We start from the raw sequence: 8802 nt of genomic DNA, 5'->3' as shown, positions 1-8802 counted from the left end.
CAGGGATGTATTCAATCTATAATCCTCTCTTCCTGGAATGCTCTTTTGCCAGCATTTCCAAGGTTGGCACCCTCATGTCCTTAGGTCTCTGTTCAACTGTGTGACCTTTTCAGAAAAGTCTTTGATACTTCTACCCTGAAATTGAAAGTGGTCACATCTGCCTTGCTAATTATCTTCCATAACAAGTTATCTATTTTCTTTTTAGTATTTTTATAGTACTTTCACACAATCCTGGAATTGGAATTTCCAATTCATTTACTTGTTTATTATTTCCCTCTCTCAGAAAGTAAACTTCTTGGAAAGAGGACCTCATCCAACTGTTGGGTTCAGCACTAATCAGTGCTTAGGAAAGCTTGCAGTAAGACAAGAATTCCAAAGACTGTGATAATAAAGGAAATAGGGGAAGCTGGGCATTGGGAAGTGCCCTTATCTCCAATCTTTAGGTGGGCATCAAAGCAGAGTGACCTTGGTTGGAAAATAAAGGAATGCGCTCATAAAACATCTGAGGAATTCTACCTGCACAGCGGGCATGCAGCCAATCCTACATATTCCCTCTGCTTGTAGGCATGGTTCAGCCCTCTATATTATCTTAGCCTGCTGCCCACAGAATTGCATGAGTAATAAAATGTCTAAAACTTCCCAGCTTCCCTGTTGAGTTCTCCTAGTTCTTTCATCCTCCCGCCCCTCCCTCCCTCCCTCTCCTTCCCTCCCTCTCCTTCTCTCTCTCTCTCTGCCCCCGCTCCCACTCCTGCCTTTCTTTCTTTCTGTACCAGGCACTTAACCACTGAACCACATCCCCAGCCCTTCCAGCCCTTTTTGTCTTTTATTTTGAGACAGGGCCTTGCTAAGTTGCTTAAGGACTCGCTAAGTTGCTGAGACTCTCTTTGAATCTGGAATCTTCCTGCCTTAGCCTCCCAAGTTGCTAGGACTACAAGTGTGAACCACTGCACCCAGCTCCAAGTTCTTTCTTTAGGATTAGTAAAACTACTAATGCTGGGACATTTTCAGCTCTGGGACTGAACAATTGGCAGAGTCAGTGGGGTCCCAAAAGAGGATGTGTTTCCCAGAGTTGGGAAAGGGCATGGGTCTGTGGGGGAAATCTCTGACTGGCCATAAGCCTCCATGTAGTTTGAGGTAGCTTCCCATTGGAGGGGTGGGGACTACCATGTGAGTATAGGGATGCTCTGAAAACACAAGAAGAGGTGCCACAAATGTGGGAAGCAGCACCTAAAGTAGTCACAGAAAAGCAAAAGAAATTCAAGGTAATCATAGGAAAGTGAAAGGAATCCAACAGTGCTACTCCCTTGGTGGCAAAGTCCCTGCTGTGTGAATTAAAGTGAGACACAGACTGGGAGTCAGTCACGCAGGTTTAACTCTGTAGAGTATAGAAAGAACTAGAAAGAGAGGCCTGTTTAGCACAGGTTGACAGCAAAGATAAGCTGTTGCAGTGCATAGAATCTGCAGGTAAGTGTCTACAGGTCATAGCTTACCTTTATGCCAAACTGAATGGACATCACAGGCCCATATCCCATAGGAAGGCATGGGTGACTAGAGAAAATTGGGACCCTCAGATGTGGGACCCACTCAGGGAGTCCACTAGTGCCAGAGACTCAGAAATTGAAGTGGAGGATGAAGATATAATAGCAGGAAGCAGTGATGGTCCAAAATTTAAAGAACCAGCAGGAGTGGCCTGAGGTGGCTGATCCAGTCTGCTCCCCATTCCAGAAAGAGATTTACCTACCGCCATGAAACTGTACACTCAGGCAGAGCCAGCAGAACTGGGGTCCAAGTTCAGGCAGAAAACAAAAGCAAGTACCTGCATGGCTACTCTACTTGTGCAACAGAGAAGCAGATGGGATTATAGTGAATGGTATGTAATTGTCTAAAATGGCTTACGCTGCTTTATGTCAGCAGCTTTACACCAATGCTACTGATAAAAGTGTAGGGTCATTACTAGCTCAGCTGCCTCTTGCCACTTGCAATACATGTTTAAATTTTGGAGATATCCTATGCCTAGAGGCATCTGGGCCTCTATGGAGGAGCTACAGAGCTATCTGTGGGAACTGGGAATGAAACATGTTATTTATGTGCAGTCTTTTCCAGGACCAGCAGTATGACTTTTACTGTCAGGATGAGGGATGCAGTGTTACACACAGCCCCTCCATCCATTTGGGGTGTCCTAGTAGCAGTATTATCCCCATTAGTAGGGCAACTCCTCCAGCAAGTAACACAACTGATAACAGATCTAAGGGAAAAAGGAAGTTGCAGCAGAAAACAGGAGCCTAGAAGAATCTCTTTAAGTCTATCGTAAACAGATTCAGGTGAACTTAATAGTAGCAAGAGTAGATGAAAGGAAAATAGATAAACAATCTAAGGCAACCCTGGTATGCTTGTGGAAGCAATGACCAAAGGACAAGAGATTTCAGTCATTATCTCTCAATGAGAAAAATGAAGATGTCAGAAAGTCAGAATGGACTTCAACTCCAAAAAGAGACAAAGAGAAGCCTCTTCTATTAGGAGATGTAATGAAAGCAGAGACCACAGCTTTCCCCGGGGAGTCTTTGAGTCCTTGGGTAGGGGAGAACTAGGGGAAAAGTGAAGGTTCTTGGGTCTGAGCCATGTCTCTGGATGGGAGGCCATATGTAGAATTGGCAGTACATTGGTCTTCAAAGAATATTCAGAGAGTAACAGCACTGGTGGACACAGGATCTGAATGTGTATTGATATATAGTAATCCTGTCAAAGTCTCAGGCAGGTAAACTGCTCTTGACCGATATGTTGGAAAACAGTGAGAGCTGAGCTATAACATTGACACCAAGGCTTAGATGCCTGCCTTCCACTGCAGCATGGAGCATGATGGGGTTGGGTTCTTTATCTCATGAATTTGAAGAATAAAATTCATGGACACAAGGGTGAGAGCAAAGTACAGGATTTATTGGGGTAATAGAAAGAAAGCAGAGCTCTCAAAGAGGGAGGGGTCCCAAGAGAGGGATACCGAAGAGTAGCTATTGTCTTGGAGTGTATATAAATCTACAGGGTTAAGGAAGTCAGCCCCCTGCCCAATCCTGGGTAAGGCATTCAGTGTCCAAGAGGTATTCATGCAGCCTTTAGTCCAATCAAAATATCAACTGGGCATTTTTCCTTTTTGGAGAGGCATGAATCCTAGTCACATATTCCTGATTTTTAAATAACATTTTTGTACATTTCTTAGCAAATATTTGCAGGTACTGTTTGTGCTCTATTGCCCAAGAGGTTAACCAGTGGCCCATTTCCCTATCTGCCCAGCCTTAACTCTTTCTCCTGATGTCATCACCCTACCCTTTGTTCACAGATTGCATTGGTGAATATTTAATAGGTATTGATATATTGTGGGGTAAATGCCTACAAACTATCATAGGGGAATTCTGTTTGCATTGCGAGGTGATTAAGCATGCATCCACTATAAAGCCAACATTAAGAAGGCTTGCTAAACACTCCCCGTTTTTGCCTGTACCCTGCTGAATTGTTGCCCCCCCAAACTATGTCTTCATGTTGGCCCCCAAGAGATAATGGACACTATATGTAAATTGGCTAAAGTAAACACAATTTTTCCAAACCACAGTCCTTTTAAATTTCCTTCATAAACAGTAAGAAACCCCAATAGAGCTTAGTACGTGACAGTGGAGTACAGGGAATTAAATAATGTGATCCACTCACATTATGCAGCCATTGCCAATGTAGCCACCATTCTAGAAGGGAATTTATCATTGTGTATTAGACCTTGCTAATGCCTTCTTTGGAATAGATGAAGTGTCTGAGGGTCAAGACTCATTTGTCTTCATGGGAGAGGATGGATAATAGATGTTTACAATCTTATCTGGAGTATGTCTCCATCACATCATCTTATGTCATGATATGGTAAAAAACCTGCTGCCAACATGAACTGGTAAAAATGTTTATATAATTATCACATCAGATTTTCTTTCAGTGCTCACCAAGGATACTCACGTGATTTTGCCTCATTTGCAAAGAAGAGAGTAGACTGTGAACTCCAACAAAGTGCAGGGTCATGGCTTATCAGTGAAATTCTTGGGCTTTGTCTGGTCAGGTAAGACAAAAGTTATATCTCAGGCTGTGATAGATAAAATTTAGGTGTTTCCACTTTTCAAATACAGTAAAGCAAATGCAAAAATTTATGGTGTTACTAGGTTATTGGAGGAGTTTCATCCTTCATCTGGCTCAGTTATTACTACAATTCTATAATTTGTTTAGAAGGGGTACAGGAACTGTTCTGACTGGCATACTGAGGCATTTGTTTAATCAAGCCAAACCAATAGTCAAGCAGGCACAAGCCCTTGGACACTAGACATGGAAACCTGCTGTGCTTACCACCCATGTCACTCCAGATGGCTTTTGATGAAGCTTATGGCAGTGGATTAAGGGACATACGACACTCATTGGATGTTGGTCACAGTATGGAAGTAGGCAGAGGAATGCTAAAATTGTTAGAAAAACAACAGTGTGCTACTTGTGCTGCCTTCTTAGCCATGGAGCCCATCACTAGCTATGGTTGTGACCGCCTATCTAGGCGTAACAGGAGTTCACTTGCTGCTCTGCCACTGTGGCTTATTTTAAAACTGATGTTTTCCCCCCTTTTCTCTTCTCCCTCTCCACCTTCCTAACCTTTGGGGAAACAAGGCCATCTTAGGTCATGCTACCTGTCTTTGAATACACATGCCAGAGGAATAAAGTTATTTAGGCCTTGGGACTGACCTAAGAAACTGCGCTCTCTCAGGGTCATAAGTGAATTATGGTCCCTGACAAGGTTGAACTGGAATTTTTTGGCCTTTGAATCACCTTTATAAAAGCCTTCTGTTCCCCCTGACAAGCAGATACACAACTTCTAGGACAGGAGTCCCCTGTGTTTCTCCTTTGCTCGCAAATAAATGAAACTTGTTTTTCTCAAATGCTTAAGTCTTGATTTAGCCTCCCACACGGCTCAGGTTCTTTTTTTTTTTTTTTTTGTACTGGGGATGGAACCCTGGGGTACTCAACCACTGAGACACACATTCTCAGCCACTTTTTAAATATATTTTATTTAGAGACAGGGTCTCACTGAGAGAAGCCTTGCTTCATCAGTGATTGTCTTCATCACTAGATTGGCATTGAGGACAAGGACTAAGCTTTTGGTAACAAGTGAATGGCTACATCAAATGACCAAGGTTCCATAATTGGGAGTAGCTCAGACGGCAACCACTAGGAAATATTGCAAATACCTTTGACAGCAAGGAATAGACAACACTTTGCCTCTCAGTCAACAGTTCCTGGGACCAATCACATATGTAGAATAACAGGATGAAACATTATAAGACACACCTTTACTCCCTTCACCCATACAAGAAGGCCATTCTCCAACGTCAGAGCAAGCCTAGTATACTGATGGATCAGCAAAAGGAAACCCCCAGAGTGGACAGCTGTAGCCTCTCATCCAGTGACTGATATTGTGAATTGATGAAGGAAATTGATTGATTGATGACAAGGAAACAGCAACTAGTGGGCTGAATTGTAAGTGATACGGATGTCTATTGTTCACCAAAGTGGGCCATTAGCTATCTTTACAGATAGTAGGGACATATTCAGAAGACTTAACAATGTGACTGTCTCAGTGGCAACAATAGTGGATGATAAATGGCAGATATGAGAAGATATTTGGTGTTGTGCCCAAACCAAAATTGTTACAATATACCATGTAATTGCCATTGTTCTCTCTGATTTACAGGAAATGATGAGGCTGACTAACTGGCAAAGATAAAATGACTAGAGCAAACCCCTGCAGGAGAAGTTGCCCCTTGGCTAAATCATAGATTAAAGAATGCAGGTTGGAAGATTATGTGAGTAGCTGTGACACACCCATAAAGATGTATGATGTTGTTGCTGCAGCTAGAAACTGTCTTCCTGTGGTCTGTTATCACTATCCACAACAACTGAGTGCTACCAAGTGGTATATCAAGTGAGGTGATGTCCCTCTTCAGCAATGGCAGATAGACTACATTGGCCTTCTCCCATTATCAGAAAGGGACAAATATGCATTAACTTGTGTGGCCACTGTAACAGACTTGGTGCAGTCTTCCACAGCAAAAAAAGCCAATCAAAAGGCAATTATTAAGGGATTGACCTGGTTGACTGCCATGTGTAGCATACCACAGGAATTAACAATGACCAAGGAACTCATTTCATAGGTCTTGAACCCATACAGCAATGGGTTCAAGACTGGGACATACTATGAATTTTCCACCTGCCATGCAATACAACAGGAGCTGTATTAACTGAAATAATGAATGGCCTGCTGAAACAAGCCATAAGGACTGAGAATGACTCTATGCAGGGCTGGGTTTTCCTTATGAGAAACCCAGATATCAGCTGCCTGCAGCTGTTTCTATGTTATCTTGCCTATGGCTGCCAGGGTTGGGGTTACAGATAAAGTGGACATCCACTGAACATTTTCTTAAACTGGCCTGGGCACAAGTAACAATTTACCGTTGCTGGCTCTTCAAGATATTACCTGGTAGACAAGGAGCATTAGTTGGCCATGGACTGTACAAGTAACCACCTCCAGTGGTTTGCCTTCTGGTTCCTTGTAGGGAGGAAGAATGGCTAAATGTAAAAGTAAAACCTACAATGTTGGGACCCTGGCACTCACAAGTACAGGTGATGATACTCTTGGCATTATCACCTGAGGAAAAAAAATTTGGTGGGGGGGAGAGGTACTGGGGATTGAACTAAGGAGCACTTGACCACTGAGCTATATCCCAGCCCTGTTAAGTATTTTATTTAGAGACAGGGTCTCACTGAGTTGCCTAGTACCTCACTGTTGCTGAGGCTGGCTTTGAACTTGTGATTCTCCTATCTCAGCCTCCCTAGCTGTTGAGGTTACAGGCTTGCACCACCGTGCCTGGCTTGAGGAAAATTTTGTATCAGTTTATGGCAGTTATATATTCCAGAGTTGTCTTGTTCCTTCTATACCCCTCAAGTGCAAACAGGTTGATATGGTACACTTGCCATGTAGGCTAATTTATGGACAAAGCTGTAAGGACCATATAGTAAAGATCATATAATAGCCGCTATATTGCCTCATGGAGCTGCTTTGCTATTATTGGTGTTTATTAAACATTTGTCATATTCTCCACAGGTTAACAACAAGGTTGCTAAACAATAGGTTTAAGCAACTGCTTAACAATAAACCTATAAACAACAGGTTTATTCCTGGACTGAGTAATGGAAGTTGCACATCATGCTAACCAGAATAACTGTTGGATCTGCTCAGAACTCTGAGTGCAGCACAAGAACTTCCCTGGATATCTTAACCTGGAAATGAGATGGAATAGACTTGGCTGACACTGACTAGACTGCCTGCAAAAATGGCCTTCATGTGATTACACTAAAGAGAAAAACGTTTGCTTTGATTGGAGACATTAAATTTCTCTCAAGTACCTGGGTATACTTGTATATGGAATGGACTTTTATATGAGGTAGCAATTCAGGTTAGAGTTAAAAAGTAAACTTTCCTTTGCATCACCCTGTAGGGTCATGATAAAAAGAAGGCAGGTTTTATGCCTCCATGTCTGTGTGAGAAAACAGTCAACTCATCCATCATCCCTTGTTACTCATGGGGCTTTTCCCCTGCCATGGGATGAACTGTGTATATGTGGGCTCTATGGATGGCCTTACCTACCTTACCACTGGACAGGACAATGTACATGGGGATGGTTTTGATCTCAGCCCAAGTTTTGCCTCTTTTGCCACACACACACCTAGTAAATGGAGTAGCATAAAGGCCCTGCCATGCCATCTGGTGGTTTTAATCATTAGATTATCTTTCCCCACAAACTACAGTGATTGATGTAGAAGCTTAAGTCTTGATTTAGCCTCCCACACTGCTCAGGTTTTTTTTTTTTTTTTTGGCACTGGGTATGGTACCCTGGGGCACTCAATCACAGAGCCACATCCCCAGCCGCCCCCTTTTTTTGTATTTTATTTAGAGACAGGGTCTCACTGAGTTAGGGCCTTGCTAAGTTGCTGAGGCTGGCTTTGAACTCGAAATCCTCCTGTCTCAGTTTCCTGATCTGCTGGGATTACATGTGTGTGCCATAGCGCCTGGTGCTCTCATTCTTTTTTTTTTTTTTTTTTTAATTTTTTAATATTTATTTTTTAGTTATAGGTGGATGCAATATCTTTGTTTTATTTTGATGTGGTGTTGAGGATCGAACCCAGTGCTTCACGCATGGTAGGTGAGCACTCTACCTCTGAGCCACAACCCCAGCCTCTCATTCTTAATGAGACTAAACATGCCATAATTTGATAACTGAGGAAACTACTAGGATAAGAAAGGAAGCTTTACAAAATAAGATGGTGTTGTTCTTGTGGCTGCCCAAAGTGTTGTATGTGCAGCCTTAGGGACAGAATGCTGCATGTATACATCTGATAATGGACATAATTACTCACACTTAAACCCATGTGTCTAAACAAATTAAAGCCATCTTAAGTACCTTAGCATGTTTGCTGATAGGTTCTTGCTCTTTGTACTGCTATTTTAAGATATAGATGCAATTTACCTCTGGAACCCTGCCCCAAGGGATTTTTTTTTTAACACATAAAACAATATTAGATTGTGAGAGATATGAAGGGGCTTCTGAGGCACTGAAGGGGTGGAATATTGGATTAAATTCTAATCAATGCCTGGGAAAGCTTGTAGTAAGAGAAGACCTCCAAAGAATGTGATGATGAAAGAAATGGAGAGGGGAAGCTGGCCACTTCCTTTATCTT

General features: G+C 42.5%; 1 long non-coding RNA gene across 1 annotated transcript; it reads left to right on the top strand.

The window, feature by feature from the left end:
- Positions 1-1080: 1080 nt before the first annotated feature.
- On the top strand, positions 1081-7820 carry LOC125611078. Its single transcript, XR_007341205.1, has 3 exons — positions 1081-4087; positions 5759-5870; positions 7169-7820. It is a non-coding gene; the product is annotated as an uncharacterized LOC125611078 (long non-coding RNA).
- Positions 7821-8802: the final 982 nt, after the last annotated feature.

Source organism: Marmota marmota, unplaced genomic scaffold (genome assembly GCF_001458135.2).
Source record: "Marmota marmota marmota unplaced genomic scaffold, marMar, whole genome shotgun sequence".
Taxonomy (NCBI): Eukaryota; Metazoa; Chordata; class Mammalia; order Rodentia; family Sciuridae; genus Marmota; species Marmota marmota.
The sequence above is the reverse complement of the archived record's forward strand: the minus strand, read 5'-3'. Positions and strand labels throughout refer to the sequence as shown.